This window comes from Aquarana catesbeiana, linkage group LG03 (assembly GCF_042186555.1).
Source record: "Aquarana catesbeiana isolate 2022-GZ linkage group LG03, ASM4218655v1, whole genome shotgun sequence".
Taxonomy (NCBI): Eukaryota; Metazoa; Chordata; class Amphibia; order Anura; family Ranidae; genus Aquarana; species Aquarana catesbeiana.
In genome coordinates, this window is record NC_133326.1 from 515,808,378 (window position 1) to 515,827,079 (window position 18,702).

The 18,702-nt window shown below is 44.9% G+C and overlaps 1 protein-coding gene across 2 annotated transcripts in view; it reads left to right on the top strand.

Annotated features, from left to right (window-relative positions):
* CYFIP2 (cytoplasmic FMR1 interacting protein 2) overlaps nt 1-18,702 on the top strand; it is a 134,934-nt gene that overhangs the window by 4,294 nt on the left and 111,938 nt on the right. The window contains exon 1 of one of the 2 annotated variants that reach the window (XM_073621168.1): nt 17,910-18,042. The exons of the other annotated variant lie outside the window; for it this stretch is intronic. The gene's annotated coding sequence lies outside the window, so the exon portion shown is untranslated. Of the gene's footprint in view, nt 1-17,909; nt 18,043-18,702 lie in introns of those variants that run through there. 2 annotated transcript variants of the gene reach the window in all.

Genomic DNA, 18,702 nt, shown 5'->3' on the forward strand with positions numbered 1-18,702 from the left:
TTTAGTGGTATTTGATCACCTCTGCGGTTTTTATTTTTTGCATTGTAAACAAAAAAAGAGCGACAATTTTGAAAAACAAAAAAAAAACAATATTTTTTACTTTTTGCTATAAAAAATATCCCCCCCAAAAAATGTAAGCCTTTATGGATACTTCGGAGTGAAAACACGTATTTCCTCATGCCTTCTAATGTTGTATCATTATTGTAAAATGTTTATCTATGTATACAAAAACTCTTTTCCCCTTTTTTTTGTAGAATCACTAAAAGTATTGGATGACTCACTATATAGTTGCATACCCCTTGAGAAAGCGACAAATGCGAAACATGTCGGGCTAGTATGCAATAACTACCACCCATGAATTTGTAGTGTATATCCTACTTGTCATTTCCCATTTTTTGACCACTTTGTTTTAATCATATTGTCATAATGAGTTTATTTGATACAGTATATGTGTTTTTTAAATGTAAACAATAAAATTGTTCTTTTTTTTTAAGAAAAAGAGAAAAGATATATAGTTTTTTCATACACTTAATCTATCTGCACCGTGAAAATCCCTCTCTTCCTTATACCCATTTAAAAAAAAACAATATTTTTTACTTTTTGCTATAAAAAATATCCCCCCCAAAAAATGTAAAAAACAAATTTCTTCCCCAGTTTAGGGCAATATGTATTCTTCTACATATGTTTGGTAAAAAAATCCCAATTAGCGTATATTGATTGGTTTGCGCAAAAGTTATTGCATCTACAAAATAGGAGATAGATTTATGGTATTTTTTTCTTTTTTTTTTTTTACTAGTAATGGCGGTGATCTGCGGTTTTTAGCAGGACTGTGACATTGGGGTGGACAGATCGGACACTTTTGACACTTTTTTGGAATCAGTGACATTTATACAGCGATCAGTGCTAAAAATAGCCACTGACTACTGTATAAATGACACTGGCAAAGAAGGGGTGAACACCAGGGGCGCTCAAAGGGTTAAATGTTCCCTAGGGAGGTGCTTTCTAACTGTGGGGGGAGGGGACTGACTGGGAGTACAGAGAGATCGCTGTTCCTGTACTCCCCTGTCTGTTTACACTGGCAGATCCCAGTTCTGCCCCTCTGTGGAGCGACCGCGTGTGGCCGGTGGACATCGAGTCCACTGAACCCGCTGATTGGTCCCCCTCTAGCGAATGTGCATGTGCGTGCCGCCGGGGGCACAGATCGGCGTGTACGCGCCGGACGTACAATGACCGTGATTCGCGCAGGAGAGCCAACCTGCCACAGTAAACTTTGTGGCTGGTCGGGAACTAGTTAAAGGGTCGATCCTCTAAAAACATATATTGTCTGCACACCTACCATGGCCATTAGGAGGGAGTCATACTACTCTAGTTGAATTTTTATATTGTGGGGAATGCATGGCACAAATATGGGCAGGAACACCAAAAACTCCCAGGTGGACGGGAGCAGAGTTAGGAATAATGGCAGGGAGTTTTTCTTGTTGGAGCACCCAAGACATATAAGAAGAAGCCAGTGGCTTCTTTTGCCCACCAGTCTCCACCTATAACTAAATTATAACTGTTGGGCAGACTGACCCTTTACTCTCAGTATTTTGCCCACCAGTCTCCCCCTATAACTAAATTATAACTGTTGGGTAGACTGACCCTTTACTCTCAGTCTTTTGCCCACCAGTCTCCGCGTATAACTAAATCATAACTGTTGGGTGGACTGACCCTTTACTCTCAGTCTTTTGCCCACCAGACTCCACTAGGGATGAGCCGAACACCCCCCGGTTCGGTTCGCAGCAGAACATGCGAACAGACCAAAAATTTGTGCGAACATGCGAACCCCGTTAAAGTCTATGGGACTCGAACGTGAAAAATCAAAAGTGCTCATTTTAAAGGCTAATATGCACGTTATTGTCATAAAAAGTGTTTGGGGACCCGAGTCCTGCCCAGGGGCGGATCCAGGGGGGGGCAACGTGGCAATAGCCCCCCCCCCGAGAATGCAGGTGAGAGAGTGGGCGGCTTCCCGGGCGGCTCTGCAGGTTAGAGAGCGGGCGGCTCCACAGGCTGTCAGGCGGCTCTGTAGGAGGGAGAGCAGGCGAACAGCTGGGCGGGTCGTGGGTGAACAGACGGCTGGCCAATGAGGGAGCCGTGGGCAGGGGAGCAGAGAGATGACATCTCTCACTGCCCGGCGCCCGCCCTGAATCCCTGCAGTACAGTTCCACCCTCACTGTGCAGGCAGCTGCGGGAAGCAGAGAGATGACATCATCTCTCTGCTGCCTGACTTATAATCTGCTGCCTGACTCTGGGACACAGGAAAGTGACCCAGCAAGTGACAATCCGCAACATGTGTTAGGCGACATGGCAAGTGACAATCCGTGATGTAGCAAGTGACAATCTGTAACCGCTGGCAGGTGACGTGGCAAGTGATGATCTGCATCTGGTGACAGGTGACGTGGCAAGTGACAATCCTCAATGTGTGGCAGGTGACGTGGCAAGTGACAATCCATGACGTGGCAAGTGACAATCCACAATGTGTGGCAGGTGACGTGGCAAGTGACAATCCATGACGTGGCAAGTGACAATCCACAACGTGTGGCAGGTGACATGGCAAGTGACAATCCGCAACGTGTGGCAGGTGACTTGGCAAGTCACAATCTGCATCTGGTGACAGGCGACGTGGCAAGTGGCAATCCACATCTGGTGACAGGTGACGTGGCAAGTGACAATCCGCATCTGGTGACAGGCAACATGGCAAGTGACAATCTGCATCTGGTGACAGGCGACGTGGCAAGTGCAATCCACATCTGGTGACAGGTGACGTGGCAAGTGACAATCCACATCTGGTGACAGGCAACATGGCAAGTGACAATCTGCATCTGGTGACAGGCGACCTGGCAAGTGGCAATCCACATCAGGTGACGTGGCAAGTGACAATCCTCAACGTGTGGCAGATGATGTGGCAAGTGACAATCTGCATCTGGTGGCAGGCGACGGTGGCAAGTGACACGCTCAGGGCTCCCACTGATTCTGCATTATGGTGAGTTGAACTATTTTATTTTTTAAAACAATGTAATAATAGAAATAATGCCCTTCAATCATCCTGACACCATATCAACCATGGTGCCGGGATGATTGGAGCATCAACACCAGCCGTTTCCCCGACAAATTGCCCCCAAAAAAACATATTTTTGTTTTTTGCCCCTCCCGAGACTAGGCTCTGGATCCGCCCCTGGTCCTGCCCCAGGGGACATATATCAATGCAAAAAAAAGTTTTGAAAACGGACGTTTTTTCGGGAGCAGTGATTTTAATAATGCTTAAAGTGAAACAATAAAAGTGTAATATTCCTTTAAATATCGTGCCTGGGGGGTGTCTATAGTAATCCTGTAAAGTGGCGCATTTTTCCCCTGGGTTTAGAACAGTCCCTGCACAAAATGACATTTGTAAAGGAAAAAAAGTAATATGCGGCTATAATGTAATGTTGCCCCCCCCCCCCCCCCCAGCCCATTACCAGGCCCTTTGGGTCTGGTATGGATATTAAGGGGAACCTCACACCCAAATAAGAAAAAAAAAAGCATGGGGTCCCCAGGACCTATATACTCTGAACAGCAGCAGTATACAGGCGTTCCCCGGGTTACAAACAAGATAGGGACTGTAGGTTTGTTGTTAAGTTGAATCTGTTTGTAATTTGGAACAGGTACATTTTTTAAGTGTAGCTCAAGCCCAAAAATCTATTTTTAAGCTTTTTGAATAATATAGGGCAGGGTTATCACCCCTGTAACATTTTTTTTTGCTGTCTGTGCCTCTGTTCAGAAGACTTTACCTCACTTTCTGTCCCAATGACAATTGGATTTTGAAAATTTTGGGTTATTAGGCAAACAAGGATTGTGATAAAGCATCAGTGGAAACACCTTTTTCCCCATATTAACTCTTACAGGAGAGAATTTCCCTTCCTAGGAGTAGATTTCCTCTCACTTCCTGTTGTCTCCCTCCGTTTGTAAGTACGAGTTGTTTGTAAGTCGGATGTTTAAAAATAGGGGACCGCCTGTATATACTATACGGCCTGCCCTATATACTCTGCGGAAAATTGGGCCTTAGGTGTTGTTGGTACCAGAACACTGTAAGCCCTCACAGTTACTCTTGGTGGGTGCTGGAACGGGCCCTGCTGTGAAATATTAGATCAAGAATTGTAATTACATGCCCCTATTAAATAGGGGCAGAAAAATTGTGCCTTAGGCGGTGTTGGTGGTGATGGTGGCACAACACTGTAAAGCCTCACAGATTCTCATGTTGAGCGCAGGAACAGGCCATGCTGTGAAATATTAGATCAAAAATTGTAATTACAATACAGTGCAGCCGTAGTGCAGTTGCTACTACTTTTCTGGTGGTGTACACAGTACACAATACAGTGTAGTGTGGTGTTGCAAAACAAAATATACATCATGTCCAGAAGGCCACCAAGGAGAGGCAGATGCTCACAGGCCACTAAAAGAGGGAAAGCAGGCTGTGTCTACAGTCAACAGTGCTGGTCATGAACATGGTGCATCCCCTGCCGGTGGCCGTGAGGCACACTTGTCCTTTTTTCTGCTGCTTGCCGGGTTATTGAGCCAGAACATGCAGAAGAGTTGGTGGAGTGGATAACAAAGCCATCCTCATCCTCCTCATCCTCCTCATCCTCTGTCACCCAGGCTCAGAGTAGTTTTCCTTCCTATGCAGCTGCCAAAGCGGCCTATTCCACCGCCTCCTTGTCCACAGTCACTCCTTCTGTAGCCCAACCATCATGCACGGAGGAGTCCCCCAAACTATTCGACCACAGTGTCGGGTACATGCTGCTGGGGGATGCGCAGCGATTTGAAGGCTCCGATGTTGGTTCCCAGGTTGAGGAAGGGAGTAACGTGAGCCTAGAGAGAGGGGGTGCCCAAGAAGGACAAGAAACTGGCAGTCATGTTCACTCAGCTGCAGCGTAGTGCCAAGTTTGGTCCAGTGACGAGGAGGGAGGGGATGATGAAGTCACTGACTCTACTTGGGTGCCTAATAGAATAGAGGAGGTGGGGGAGGCACAACTCCAACAAGGCAGGATGTCCTCTAGGGGGCAGCTTAAGGGCAGCCACCCTACTGCATCACACTGCAGAGCTCCGCAGGTGCAGGGCACTGCTGACTCCCCGCTGATTTTGAAAAGTTCCTGATTTTTACACGTGTGCAGCAGATCGTACCGTGCTGTTTGCAACCTATGTCTGAAGCGGATCAAGTGTGGCCACAACAGCAGCCGCTTGGGCACCATATGATTGACCAGACATATGACGACCTCCCATGCAGTCTTTTTCCCATATACAATATTTGAGATTTAATATCTCTCAGGTATGATTTGGGTTAAATGAGAGTTCTTTGACCATGAGTGAAAGCTTTAACACAATAACAACATTTATTGGTGAGTAGTTGAAAGTCTATCTAATACACAACCATCTATCTATAGTCTACACCAAGGAAGAAAATATTTGGTTAAAATAAGAGAATTACATGAAGGAATACAGAATATATTCCTGAAAACATTAATCTGCAAACATATTTAGTTACAAGTAAAATGCAGACCTTTCCCATAATTACCCTTTGCACCAAGGTTCTATTCTGATGGTTGTTCTCCCAAAAAGTGTGTGTTTCCCTCCCATCTAGTTTGTGTATATCATTACATGCTGATGCCTCATTGGTTGGCATAGCATGGCTCTGATTGGTGAGCTTCCCTATTCCTGGTTAAGGACTGGCGACATCTCCAATCCCTATACTTTGCACAAGTCAGCCCCCTTTAATGCAAATCCTTGTGACTATTCTGAGCAGGAGCTTAACTTGATTTTTCCTGGGAAGTTAAGTATTGATTATGGGTTGACCTCCCTTCATTGCATATCCCAGCATGGGATCCTTTGAAGTGAGTATGTGTAAAACAGTGTGGTTTGGATTCCATTGTTTGTATACACAAGCCTAGGCACGATTTGTCTGGTCTACCAGAGATTTCTGTGAAGATAATATGATCCGCCCTACATAGATAAAAGCTAAATAAAATATATTCATTAAATATAAATAAATTAAATATAAATGAAATATATTCATAATTCCAATATTTTACAGCTATTAATCTAGATTTCACATACACTCATAAGGCAAGAAGTCAGTTGGCAACAGCACTTGAAAGACCCACATCAAAGAAAAAGGCGGACTTCTCCTTGCTCCTCATCTGGGATTTCCAATCCTACTCCAGTCCTCTCGAAAACCTGCACTGAGAGGAATGAAGGTATAGCAATAGGTGTTCCAAGTAATTGCAGCCAATCTGCTAGCAGTACACCACCATCTGATTTTAGCAGGCAAATTTCCCAACCCCAGTTGCTAAACCATAAAAACAAATTCAGTCCCAGCCATCCACATGCTCACAGTCTGAATGCTAGCTTGAATGTCAGCTTGGCCAAATTGCTAGCACTGCAACTACTGCCTTTTCAGCTGGTAGACTCTGCCCCCTTTCGTGAATTTGTGGAATGTGCTGTACCTCAGTTGCAGGTTCCAAAATGCTATTTCCTTTAATGGAAGGCCATTCCAGGTCTCTACCGGCATGTGGAAGGCAATGTTTTTGTCTTGTTGGACAGGGAGGTGAGCAGTAAGGTGTATATTACCGCAGACTCATGGTCTAGCAGGCATGGGCAGGGATGTTACCTTTCCTTCACGGCACACTGGGTAACTCTGCTGACAGCTGGGAAGGATGCAGAACAGGGTTCAGTATTGTTGGAGATTGTTCCGCCACCACGCCTCCAAAATGCTAGTGGTGATTCTGCCACAGCTCTCTCCTCCACCCCCTCCTCTTCTTCTTCCTCTATGGCCTCTTCTGCAGATTTTTTTCTCTGAACTTTCGTATGCATTCAAGGGGCTACGCAAGCACTCAGGCAAAAAGATGCCATGCAGTGCATGAGTTACATAGTAGGTGAGGTTGAAAAAAGACACAAGTCCATCAAGTCCAACCTATGTTGTGTGTGATTATATGTCAGTATTACATTGTATATATGTTGCGGTTGTTCAGGTGCTTATCTAGTAGTTTCTTGAAACTATCGATGCCCCCCCAATGAGACCACCGCCTGTGGAAGGGAATTCCACATCCTTGCCGCTCTTACAGTAAAGAACTCTCTATGTAGTTTAAGGTTAAACCACTACTTAGGTTACAGGAGCCACACTGGGGCAGAGATTCTGTCAACCGTGCAGGGGCAGGCTCAGAGGTGGTTGACGAAACGCCAGCTTCAGCCAGGAATGGTTGTATGCGACAATGGCACCAACCTTCTCTCCGCCCTCCGACATGGACACTTGACCCATGTTCCATGTTTAGCACACATCCTGAATTTGGTGGTGCAGCGGTTCTTGAGCAGGTACCCAGGCTTACAAGATTTCCTGAGGCAGGCCAGAAAAGTCTGTGGTAATTTCCAATGGTCATACAATGCCAGTGCTCGGCTGGCTGACATTGAAAGGAAATGCAACCTGCCCACCAACCGCCTCATTTGTGACATGTCCACCAGGTGGAAGTCAACGTTGGCAATGCTGCAGCAGCTGTACACACAGTAGAGGGCCATCAATGAGTACCTGTGTGAGTATGGCACCAGGGCAGGGTCAGGGGAGCTTGGCTTCTTACACCACTTACTATCAATGTATGCAATGCAAAGTCCTTATCTGCATTCCCATTCACACTTGCAAATGGGAGAAATGGGGCAGACTGCGATTACCGGCAGGAGACCATGGGAGACAGCAAGGTCATTCTGATGTAATCAGTTACACAACGTTTACCTGTGGATGGCCATGAATAGCTGCGGGTGGGCGGGTTAGGCCGGCGATACATCAAATCTCGGCTGGTACAGCAGGATCAACTTGGGTACAACCAGCCTGCCGGATTCGCTTGCGATTATCACAAGCGGCTGCTATAGCCACTAGCAATAATCACTGTCTTCTCCTGGCGAGGACGGCTTCCCCCACCCTCTCCCGCCCGGGGGGGAAAAAAAACAGAGAATCCCCTGTCAGCTCTGTCTGTGTTGATAGGGGAAACGTGTGAATTTCTTTTTGCAGGAATTTTTTTTTCACCATCTATGGCCTGCCTTAGCCCAAAGCATGAGGACCAGCATGGAGACCAGACTCCTAGCATTTTCAGATAAAGAGGTTAGCAATGGCAGACTGGATTCTTCTCTTAGGACAAGTTTTTCTTTAAACCTGTTCAGCTGTTGCAATAGAATAGTAGAGGTCTAAATTTGTCAGGAATATTATTGTTCATGATGTTTGTAGCATGTCTTAGCAGCAAAGCATCCCTGTAGATTATTTGAAAATGATAACTATGGTATTGCAGTATAATGATTCTGTACATTAGCACTGAGTAGGAGGCTTTTGCTTTCTTAGCATCATCTGGTTCAATTATCCTATCTACCAGCTCTCTTTGTAGTAACTTTGTATGAAACCCATTGGATGTCTACTAGCCTGTGGCTCCCAAGTATTGTGTGTCAGTCTTCTGTTTTCTTAGAAGTAACTGTATACCAGTGTGGTGTTTTATTCTGCCACTGATACTGTAGATTACGTCTACAACTCACCATGATACTGTTTTCTCAATGTTTAGGGATCATTCACACCATTATAGTAATGCACATGTAACTGCAACACGTGGCAAAGCAAATAACATTCTGAATGGCACCCCAATGCTCCTTGCTGACTAACATGCAATACACTGCTAGAAATAAATGGGCTACCTTCACACAATGCATAATAAAACAAGACATAATGTTTGTGTACTGACACATCGCAATAGTGAAAATTGGCCCTTAATGCAGACCTCCAGGCATGTGTAGCCACCCTGTCCTAAACAGGTGCCACTTGTCAAATTTAGTTCTGCTGGGTGGTTGACAACCTAGCTGATTTCTAGTCTACTTGTTCATTTTGTTTTTCCACTAAACTCAATGGAGCTGTAGTTTTCCTCTTCTGCCAGTAGGTGTCATTGGTACCTCTATTATTATTATGAGAAACTACAGTAAAACCTATTTATGAATATTCATACTTACCCTCGCCAACCAAAAGGAGGTTTATGGCCACTGGTGCATGCTGGGGGAGAGTGTTAATATTTGGGGAGGGCCAAGTGATCTATCCTCTTCTACCCTGGCCTGAATCCTGAGACCTGTGCATATGCTTGGAGCAGAAGATATCTGTCTGTCCAGTGAGTTCTGATGCTTGAAGCTCTGTGGTCTGTGAGTCTGACTGGCAGTGTCACTTTGCCACATGAGGTTGGTGAGGAACCTGGGAAATCATCAAGATAAAATCATGGAGACTACTGCTGCTGCCCCTGGAAATATTTGGTTGCTAATGGAGACGGCTGCTATTAAGAAGGTGCAGATTGCTGAAAATAGGCTTAAAGTGGTAGCAAACTCTTTTCTAGTACTTTTACCTATAGGTAAGCATATACTAAAGCTTACCTGTAGGTAATATAAATATCTTCTAAATGTGCCCCATTTAGGAGATATTCAAGTGAGCAGCAGCCGGTGACGTCATTGTGACACAAGTATGCCATCCCTTCAGAGCTCTGTGCCGTGATTCCCACACGTATGTGCATTTAAACGACCGGAGCCTGTGAATCCAGAAGGAAGACTGCGTGAAGGATGAAAGCCCTGTCAATGGTGACAGCCTGTCACAGGAGGGCTTTGTTTTAGGGTAAGTCTCTCATAATGTGCTAGTATGCGATGACCCATTTCACACTGAGGCAGTTTTCAGGTGTTTTAGCGCTAGAAATAGCACCTGAAAACTGCCTCCAATTCATTGCAATGAGTGCTTTCACACCCAGGCGGTGCTCTTGCACATCCCATTAGAAAAAGTCCTGCAAGCAGCATTTTTGGGGCGGTTTGGGAGTGCTGTATACAGCGCTCTCAAATAGCCCCTGCCCAATGGCATTGCCCATTCCAATGCCAGAAATGCGCTTCGGAAGCGCAGCAACATGGGAGTTTTAAACCCATGCAAGCAGCCACCCCGCCCCCCGAGGACAGTCAGGACATTAAAGCCCTGCACTTACCCCATCTAGGAAGCGGACAGGTGGGCAGCGTGTCCGGCAGCTTTCTTCCTCCTCCTGTGGTGTGGATCATGGTGGCTTCGACCGTACATCCCCCTCCTGCTCCTCCTAAGTGTTCAATAGGATCGCCTGACCTTTCAGCCAATCAGGAAAAGGGTATGAGACTCATGCTTCCTGATTGGCTGAGAGGCGATTCAGTGCTTTTCAAACACACCTGGATGGGCTCCGAGCGCAATGCTCTGCGCCACGAGTCCACCCTATTTTGAACCCTTTTAGAGCTTATGACTCTAATCAGGTGCTTCAAAAAAACACCCCCGCCGCTGTAATTTATGCGCCCGGCGTCCTGAAAGGGGCCGGGTGCATGAATAGGCCATTCTATTAATCATATAGGGGGTGGTGTGGATAGAGGGGGCGGCAGCTGTGCGCCCTTAATGGACAGGCCAACCCTGCTTGGCAGTCCAGTGATGTCACCAGGACTTTTTCTTCCTCCAGCATCAGCAGGGGACAAGCATTCTTCCAGGTCTAAGTGGCACTCGTGTACTAGTGTAAGTGCTGTTCAGCCCCGAGTACTGTGAGCCCCCAGAAAAATGGCAGGATGAGTAGTGCCCTTAGAATGACTACCACCGCTAGGCCAAGAAGGAAGTTGAGGGCAGTGCTGCAGCATGGAGAGGGTAAAAGAAGACTCCTAAGATTGCTTTGGATGTTCATTAAATATTACTTACAAATTACTTTTAGACACTACAAAACATGTCTGGTGCTTTCCTAGCCAAACACAAATCTACACGAGGCATGTGCTGACTGAGGCCCATTACACATTGCTGAGTTGGTTAAAACGATCATTTCTCATTTACAAAACAGAACAGTACAGAATCAGAACAGTTAATCGAAACAACAATCAAGTGCACAAAACTTCCTTCTGATATGTTTTTATTGTTATCTCTGGAGTAGATTATCTCACTTCCTACCTGTCTGGTCATCAGGACAGGAAGTAAGAACAAATCTCCCAAACTAACAGCTCAACCTTACTTGTCTACTTTCCCCAAACTAGGGACATTTTATATATATATATATATATATATATATATATATATATATATATATATATATATATATATATATACTGTACAGGGCTTTTTTTCTCAGAGAATAGGTGCAGGATTCCCCACCTTCTTAGTCACCCTTCATCTCTGCCCCCTACCCACCTCTGAGCACTGTCTCTTGGTTTCACCCCCTACCCACCCCCCAGTACCGCCCCTTTTACAGAATACAGGACCAAGTATCATTTTGTGCTGCTAAGTAATTTGTATGAAGTTTGATAGACCTCACCCCAGCAACAATAGGCTCCTCCAGCAACAACAGACCCACCACAATAATGGGTACCAACCACCTGGCCCTGCCTATAGGGCTGTGAAGGGGTTACTGCATATGAATTAGGTCTGTGTTTTTCTCCCATAAACATGTTTCCACTTAAAATGTAAGTTTGTAAAGCAAAAGAGACCTTTTAGCTGAGAGTACTGCCCCTCCCTCTTCCAGTCTAAGTGCAGCTCTGCAGGGGAATACAGGATGCTAATATCGAAACAAATTCAGGCTCTTCTACTGCATGTATTAAAGAATGCACTGAATGATACAAAGCAACACAGAGCAGGAGTGCGTAGTGCTTACTTTATATCTGCTTGCAGCTTCTGTACAGAAGTACTGTTAGCAGTATTTATGGTTTGCCTTTTAATGAGCTGGCAGAACCTCCACTAAACAGCTGAATGCACGCAAACGCGTGTAAATGCATCTAAATGCTAGATGTATTTAAGTGCATTTGAGAGTTAATGCATTCCAGTAGCCAGAATGAATTAATATTCTAAGTCAATGGAATCCATTAATACTCAGACGCTTCACGCGTCTAAATGTATGTGCAATACGCGGCTTTTACACGTTTTTTAAAGCAGTTTTCTCTTGCTAGGTGTTCTGGCGTTCAAAGGGGGTAAACAGACGCCTGGTGTGCATGAGGCCTTACTGTTGCTGTGTATTGTGACACATCGAGGGTTATCCTATGTAGACTTCTGGAGCTATTGAAAAGGTTACTTTAAAGCAAGCCTGCAATTAGAAAATACGTAGGCTGCCATTGCTGAACTTTCTTTTGAAATACTAGCTGTTATGTTTACAAATGTGTTTTTTTATTTGAGTCACCGTAGGGCTTATTTCCCATCACTTCCTGTTCTGGCAGGAAATGTGGGGAAATCTCCCCTCCAAAAGCTTGACAGTCAAAAAACTGTCACCAACCCTGGTCTGCTCTATCCAAAACAAAATAAATACCTTTGGCTGGAGCTGAACTGTACAAGTAACATACACACAAAATAAAATGCACAAAGCGCCTGTTTAGTTCCTGTATACGTAAGGCCTTGTACACACAGCATGGGATACACAGCATGCCCAGTCTCTCAATAGGCAATCTGCAGTGTATTGCTTTTCAGAGTGCAACTAAACAGCCGCTATGAGGTGTTCAGGAGGCAATCCTGCTTTTTTTTACATTTTTTTATTGCTGAACAATTTTAAATGGGACCAGTGCGCCACAAACGTGAGCCAAAACTGCAGCACGACCCCATTGACTGGAAGAGCAAAGTTTGACAGACATTCCGCCTGTCAACTCTTCATGACATGGCATGTGCACAGAGCCCTCCTGGCTGTATTGCAGGCTGTAGGTTGGTGGTTTGGGGGGGGGTAGTAAAACTTCGGCTCAAATGCCTGTTTCTAACACCACCACCCTTCCCTATCCCCTGAATGCCCATGTGAAAGAGGCATTTTTATGTTACTTCCAGGACACGTTCGATTTCTCCATCCTTCCAGCACTTCACTTGCACTGTGGAGAACAAGGGGTACTAAGTGGGTGTGCAGCCTGGACCACAGTCTTATGCCCGCATGTCACATTTCATGCTTTTCTACTCCATCAGTGGTCCTAAAGATGTCTGTCTGATTCCATCCCCTACTGGCATATAATCCATGGTTGTGAACAAGCAAGCTATCGTTTGTGGAATGCGTCAACTGTTTGTCCTCTGTCTATCTGATACACTTGTGACAATAAAGGTACATCAAGCAAGTTTTTTGGAAATTCAGAGTGTGACCATTTCTTTGTTTTACTGGCATATAATCACCAGCTGACTGAGCTACAGTTTTATAGTAGCTAAAGTATATTACTGAAATTGCTGGCAAAAAGGTAGCAATGAAGCGCTAAACAATAAAACACATGACATGATAGGTAATTTTTTGATCTTGCAGTTGAGCGACTAAAATCACTTGCTTTGCTTTGGACCTGCCTTAGGGCATTTTATTTTTAGTTGTTGAAGTATAATTTGCGGTTGTTGAGTGATCGCAGACAGTATCACAATGCTCCAAATCAGTCCTCTACTCATAGTAGCAATTATTTTGCTGTAACTTTTAAATGGAGAACTATGATTACCGGTAATTGCATCTTATTGTTTCTTTACACAATTTTGCCCGTACAGTGTGCAGAGCCTGCGTAACCATTGCAGCATACAGCCTCCCATGGAGATGAATTAGAAGATGCGGCCATACATGGTCATGTGATGGGGGTCGCGTAAAGTAAATGCTCAGATATATGCTCCAAATGCATCGTATCTGGGTCTGGAGCATACATCTATGCATGTGCAGGTGCTTTATGCAACCCACAGTGCATAAATTAGACAACTGCATTTTTTATTTCATCTTAATTGACAGCTGTACATGGCAGGGCAGGTACTGAGATGTTGATTAGGCCCGCTCTAGACACCCTGTGTGCCCCTGTATGGTCATGTGCATTAAAGTGGTTGGAAAGGTTCTTTTTTTTTTTTTTTTAAATAACAAACATGTCATACTTACTTCTGCTGTGCAGTTGGTTTTGCACAGAGTGGCCCCGATCCTCCTCTTCTGGGGTCCCTCCGCGGTGCTCCTGGCTCCTCCTCTTCTCGAGTGCCCCATCAGAGAAGCAGTCTCCTTCGTGGACACCCGTTCGGGCGTGCTCCCGTGTCCTGCTGCTGCGTATGTAGACATAGACAGCAGGACATGGCTCTGCCCCCGGCGCCCGTGTCATTGGATTTGATTGACAGCAGCAGGAACCAATGGCTGCACTGCTATCAATCTATCCAATCAGGACACAAGACACTGGCCGGAGCCGGTGTGCTCATTCCCATCGTAGGAATTACGGGGCTCAGGTAAGTATAAGGGGGGCTCGGGGGCGCTGCTGCAGCAAAAGAGGTTTTTCACCTTAATGCATAACATGCATTACGGTGAAAAACGGCGAGGGTTTGCAACCCCTTTAAGCCTTAGGCCCCTTCCACATGGGGCAGACTCAGCTGAAGTCCTCCTGCTCAGCGGGGAATCTGTCCACTGACTCCTGCTGAGCAGGTGGATGGCTAGTCTGTGTTCACTCGCTTATGCAGAGCGGACAAAGACAAAGCCCACTCTCCTCTATGGGCAGCTGGATGTAAACAGACAGGCGGTCCGTTTACACTCAGCTGCCCATAGAGGAGAGCCTGTCCGTTTATACCCGACTGCCATCCGATCCAATTCACCAGACGGATGGGGAACAGATCTCCATCCGTCTGTTTTTAGCAGATTGTATTGGATGTCAGTGGGTGTAAACTGACACATGTCCGTTCACACCCACCGATCCATAAAGGAGATTGGAGGGTCTGACTGGGTCCGCCTGAAAATGACAGGCAGACCCAATCAGTCCGCTAATGTGAAAGGGGCCTTAGAGTACAGGAAATAACCCAGTGAAGACTCCAACCTTTAAAACTTGTTCACACCAGTGTTTTGCACTAACACACAGGTGCTTAACATGCAGTATTACTTGTTTAATGTACGTTGCCTTAAGCAACCCATTAATTTTGAATGTCAACCCACCAAAACTAGACATGCACCAATTTTTCAACAAAGTGTGCCACAGACACAGTTGTTTCACATCTTTGTGTTGTGTAGGTTCATGGGGTGCCTGTCAGGAACCATGAAACAGACAGAGAGAAAAAATGCAGTAAAAATCACACCTTTTAATAAAATGGTACAACTGGTAAATGTAGTCAAAACATAGCCAGGGTTCGATAGCCAAATTGGGTAGTCAGAACAAGACAGGAAATTAGGAAGCCAGAGATCAGCATAGTCAGAGGCAGCAGACAGGATCAGGGACCAGAAGGGACGTCAGCCAGGCAAGTCTACAACAGAAAGACAGCAGAGAGTTTCTAGATATGTTGACCAAGGCGAAGGCAGTTCATGAAATGAACCAGGAAGTTTAAATAGCCAGAAGGGGTTGGCTCTGGGCTTGACTGACGAGCAGGAGATGATCAACAGGTGAGCCACTGTGCAACGATGAGTACTGGCAATTAACCGACAGCTGAGCAACCTGAGAAGGAAGGGCTGAGAGCCCAGCCCTGACAGTGCCATTCAAAACTAAATTAAAGCCCATAGCTGACCAGTGGGAATGGCACCGCAAAGTATCGTACTGCACTTAAAGCATTGTGATAGAACACGCCTTTGACCACAATGCACTGTTGTGAAAGGGGCCTTGCAATAGTGCCCTAACAAAAATTTCAAACGTTCAAACACAAACACGCGCATTTGTGTGGCATAAATTATAATTTGTTTTTTCTTAGTCGTGCAATCAAAAGTCCTATATGTAGCTCTAGCCTTAGCAATCAATTTATTCCATATGAAGTGGAAGAAGCTTAGCACGAAAAATGGGTAGTGTAGATAGCAGAGGCACGCGAAAAGAGGAGGAGATGCTTGAAATTTTCTTTATTGATCATATGATAAAATGTAACACCATCAATGCGTTTCATTGGCTTATGCAGGCCACTTCATCAGGAAGGCGTATTGAGACATTATAGTAAAATAAGATAAAAACATAACCAAAGGGTATATATAAGCTGTAACAAATATTTGGTATGATTTGATAAAATCTCAGGATAAAAGAAGTATGCCCAAAGCTCTTTGTCCATACTTCTCCTGTAGGTCACAGGAGTGCACAGGAGTGCACTGTACTTCTGTAGTTCTGTACTCCTGTGGCCTGCATTCACAGACCTGATGTCATAGAGCTGGTCCAGGCTCTGGAGGGATCCTGACAATAATGTCGGTATCCGCCCAGATGCCTGACCGGAAGCCGGCTCATCCTCTTAGCATGCCACTGAGAGCCTGAGCCAGCCTCTCCCGCCCCCTTCACAGCCAGGCGCTCCAGTGAGGACTGGAGGGGCAGAGCAGAGAGGCGGTAAATGATAATCACCAGCTGTCTGCTCACTGAGAACTGAGTGATCGCTGCTCTTTGATCACTCAGGTCTCGGTGTAGAGGTGGTGGGGGACACATGCTGCATCCACATACAGTAGGTTAGTATGATTAATGTTAATTTTTTTCAAATCCTGCACTTCTCGTTTAAATACATTTTTAAAAAGTGTTGCTTTATTAATAATATGGATTTAATAAAACCAATTATTATAATACAAATAGTGATAATAATGATAATGATGATAGTAATAATAGACAAAATGCTAACTTTTTTTTGCCAGAAAAGCATGATATCAGTGGTATAATGAGCATCAGGTAATATAACAAAACAGGCATATAGGGGTTAATTTACTAAGACCCCTTTCACACTGGGGCGTTTTTCAGCCATTTTTCAGGCGCTTTAGCGTTAAAAAAAGCGCCTGTAAAGCGCCTGAAAGAAGCCTCATCTGCAATCTCAATGTGAAAGCCCGAGTGCTTTCTCACTGGGACGCTGCGCTGGCAGGGCGTAAAAAAAAGTCCTGCAAGCAGCTTCTTTGCAGCGCTTTCGTGTTTTTGCCCCGGGGCTGGGTGCGCAGATGGCCCGAGCCCTTTTAGACTGCCAGCGCCCGAAAAACACCTGAAAAAGCCCCAGTGTGAAAGAGGTCTTAAGCGGCGCTTTACCAGCGTTTTTCGGGCGCTGGCAGTGTGAAAGGGCTCGGGTTTTTCACATCGGGATTGCAGATGAGGCTTCTTTCAGGCACTTTTTTTTTACACTAAAGCGCCTGAAAAACGCCTGAAAAACGCCCCAGTGTGAAAGGGGTCTAAAGGTAAATAGACTATGCACTTTGCACTGCAATTGCACTCTGCAAGTGCAGTTACTCCAGAGCTTAGTAAATGAGGTAAAGCTCCACTTTGTAAAGAATACCCAATCACATGCAAGGAAAATTTTAAAAACACCATTTTTGCTTACATGTGATTGGATGATGGAAGTCAGCAGAGCTTCTGCTCATTTACTAAGCTCTGGAGCAACTTAGTGCAACTGCACAGTCTATTTGCCTTTGCCTTTGGTAAATCAACCCCATAGACTCATCAAATAAACTAAAGTCTTGACATTTTCTGACTGCTGACTAATGATTGTGGATGGAAATGAATATGAATCATTTATTCCGCATGTTTAGAAATTGATTGCTTCTCTTCTGGCCCATTGTGCCTATGCGTTTTAACACACATCAACGTATGTTCTCAGGTTAGAAATTGTTTTAAATGGTGGTAGTCCACCTCTGTGGGTTGCATTGACATGGTATGTTTTTTTTTTTTTTTTTTTTTTAAGCATCTTCAGTTATAGGACCTATTGATGAATTAGCAGTTCATTGTTAGTTTTACTGAAGCTGTCCAAAGTTGTATAAATCTACCCTCTAAACAGAAGTGTTTCCTTTAAGCAGATTTGTGTACCAGCGCCGGCTCCTGGGTATCAGATGTCATTATCTTATATCATAATTATATATTAGGTGATGGATTTTTTTTTTATTTTTCTTTCCTTCCTGGTTTAGCGTTGCTGTGCTCCAGTAGGCCAGGCTGTTTTCCCCTGTGTCAGTGTAAGCAGTATGATCAGCATACATGTACAGCAGGTGCTCAGACAGGAAGGGATAGGCTTAGCTAAGCTTAGCTGACTGATCTCTCTATACAGCTCTTACATCCGCAGCATCTGAGAAACATCCACCCACACCAAGCTGGGGACTGCAGCACCCCCTCCCAGGAGAGGTAAACACCATTATGAACCCATCTTGGTCAGATGCCTCGATATAGGAAGGAAATGTATCGTTTTCAGTAATTAGAGCTGCGTGTTCCATAGAACTGTGCTGTATGTTGTGTTTGCATTTACATTGTAATCATTATGTATAAAAGATGGAAATCAGGGCTTATATCATACAGCAGTGCAATATGCCACGGCTTTAGAGGAAGGCCATAGTTGCTTAGTGCCCTGCTGTTTGTAAATTGCCCTCCAGGCAGGGGTAGTACACAAGTTGCTATGGAAGCCGGAACGGGTAAGCTGTAAATGTGACCATTTTTCTGGGAAAGGTAACTATGTACACTCACCGGTGACTTTATTAGGTGCACCTGTTTAATTGCTTGGAAACACAAATTGCTAATCAGCCAATCACATGGCAGCAACTCAATGCATTTAAGCATCGAGACGTGGTAAAGACGACTTGTTGAAGTTCAAACTGAGCATCAGAATGGGGAAGAAAGGGGATTTAAGTGACGTTGAACGCGGCATGGTTGTTGATGCCAGATTGGCTGGTCTGAGTGTTTCAAAAACTGCTGATCTACTGGGATTTTCATGCACAGCCATCTCTAGGGTTTACAGAGAATGGTCCGAAAAAGAGAAAATATCCAGTGAGCGGCAGTTGTGTGGATGCA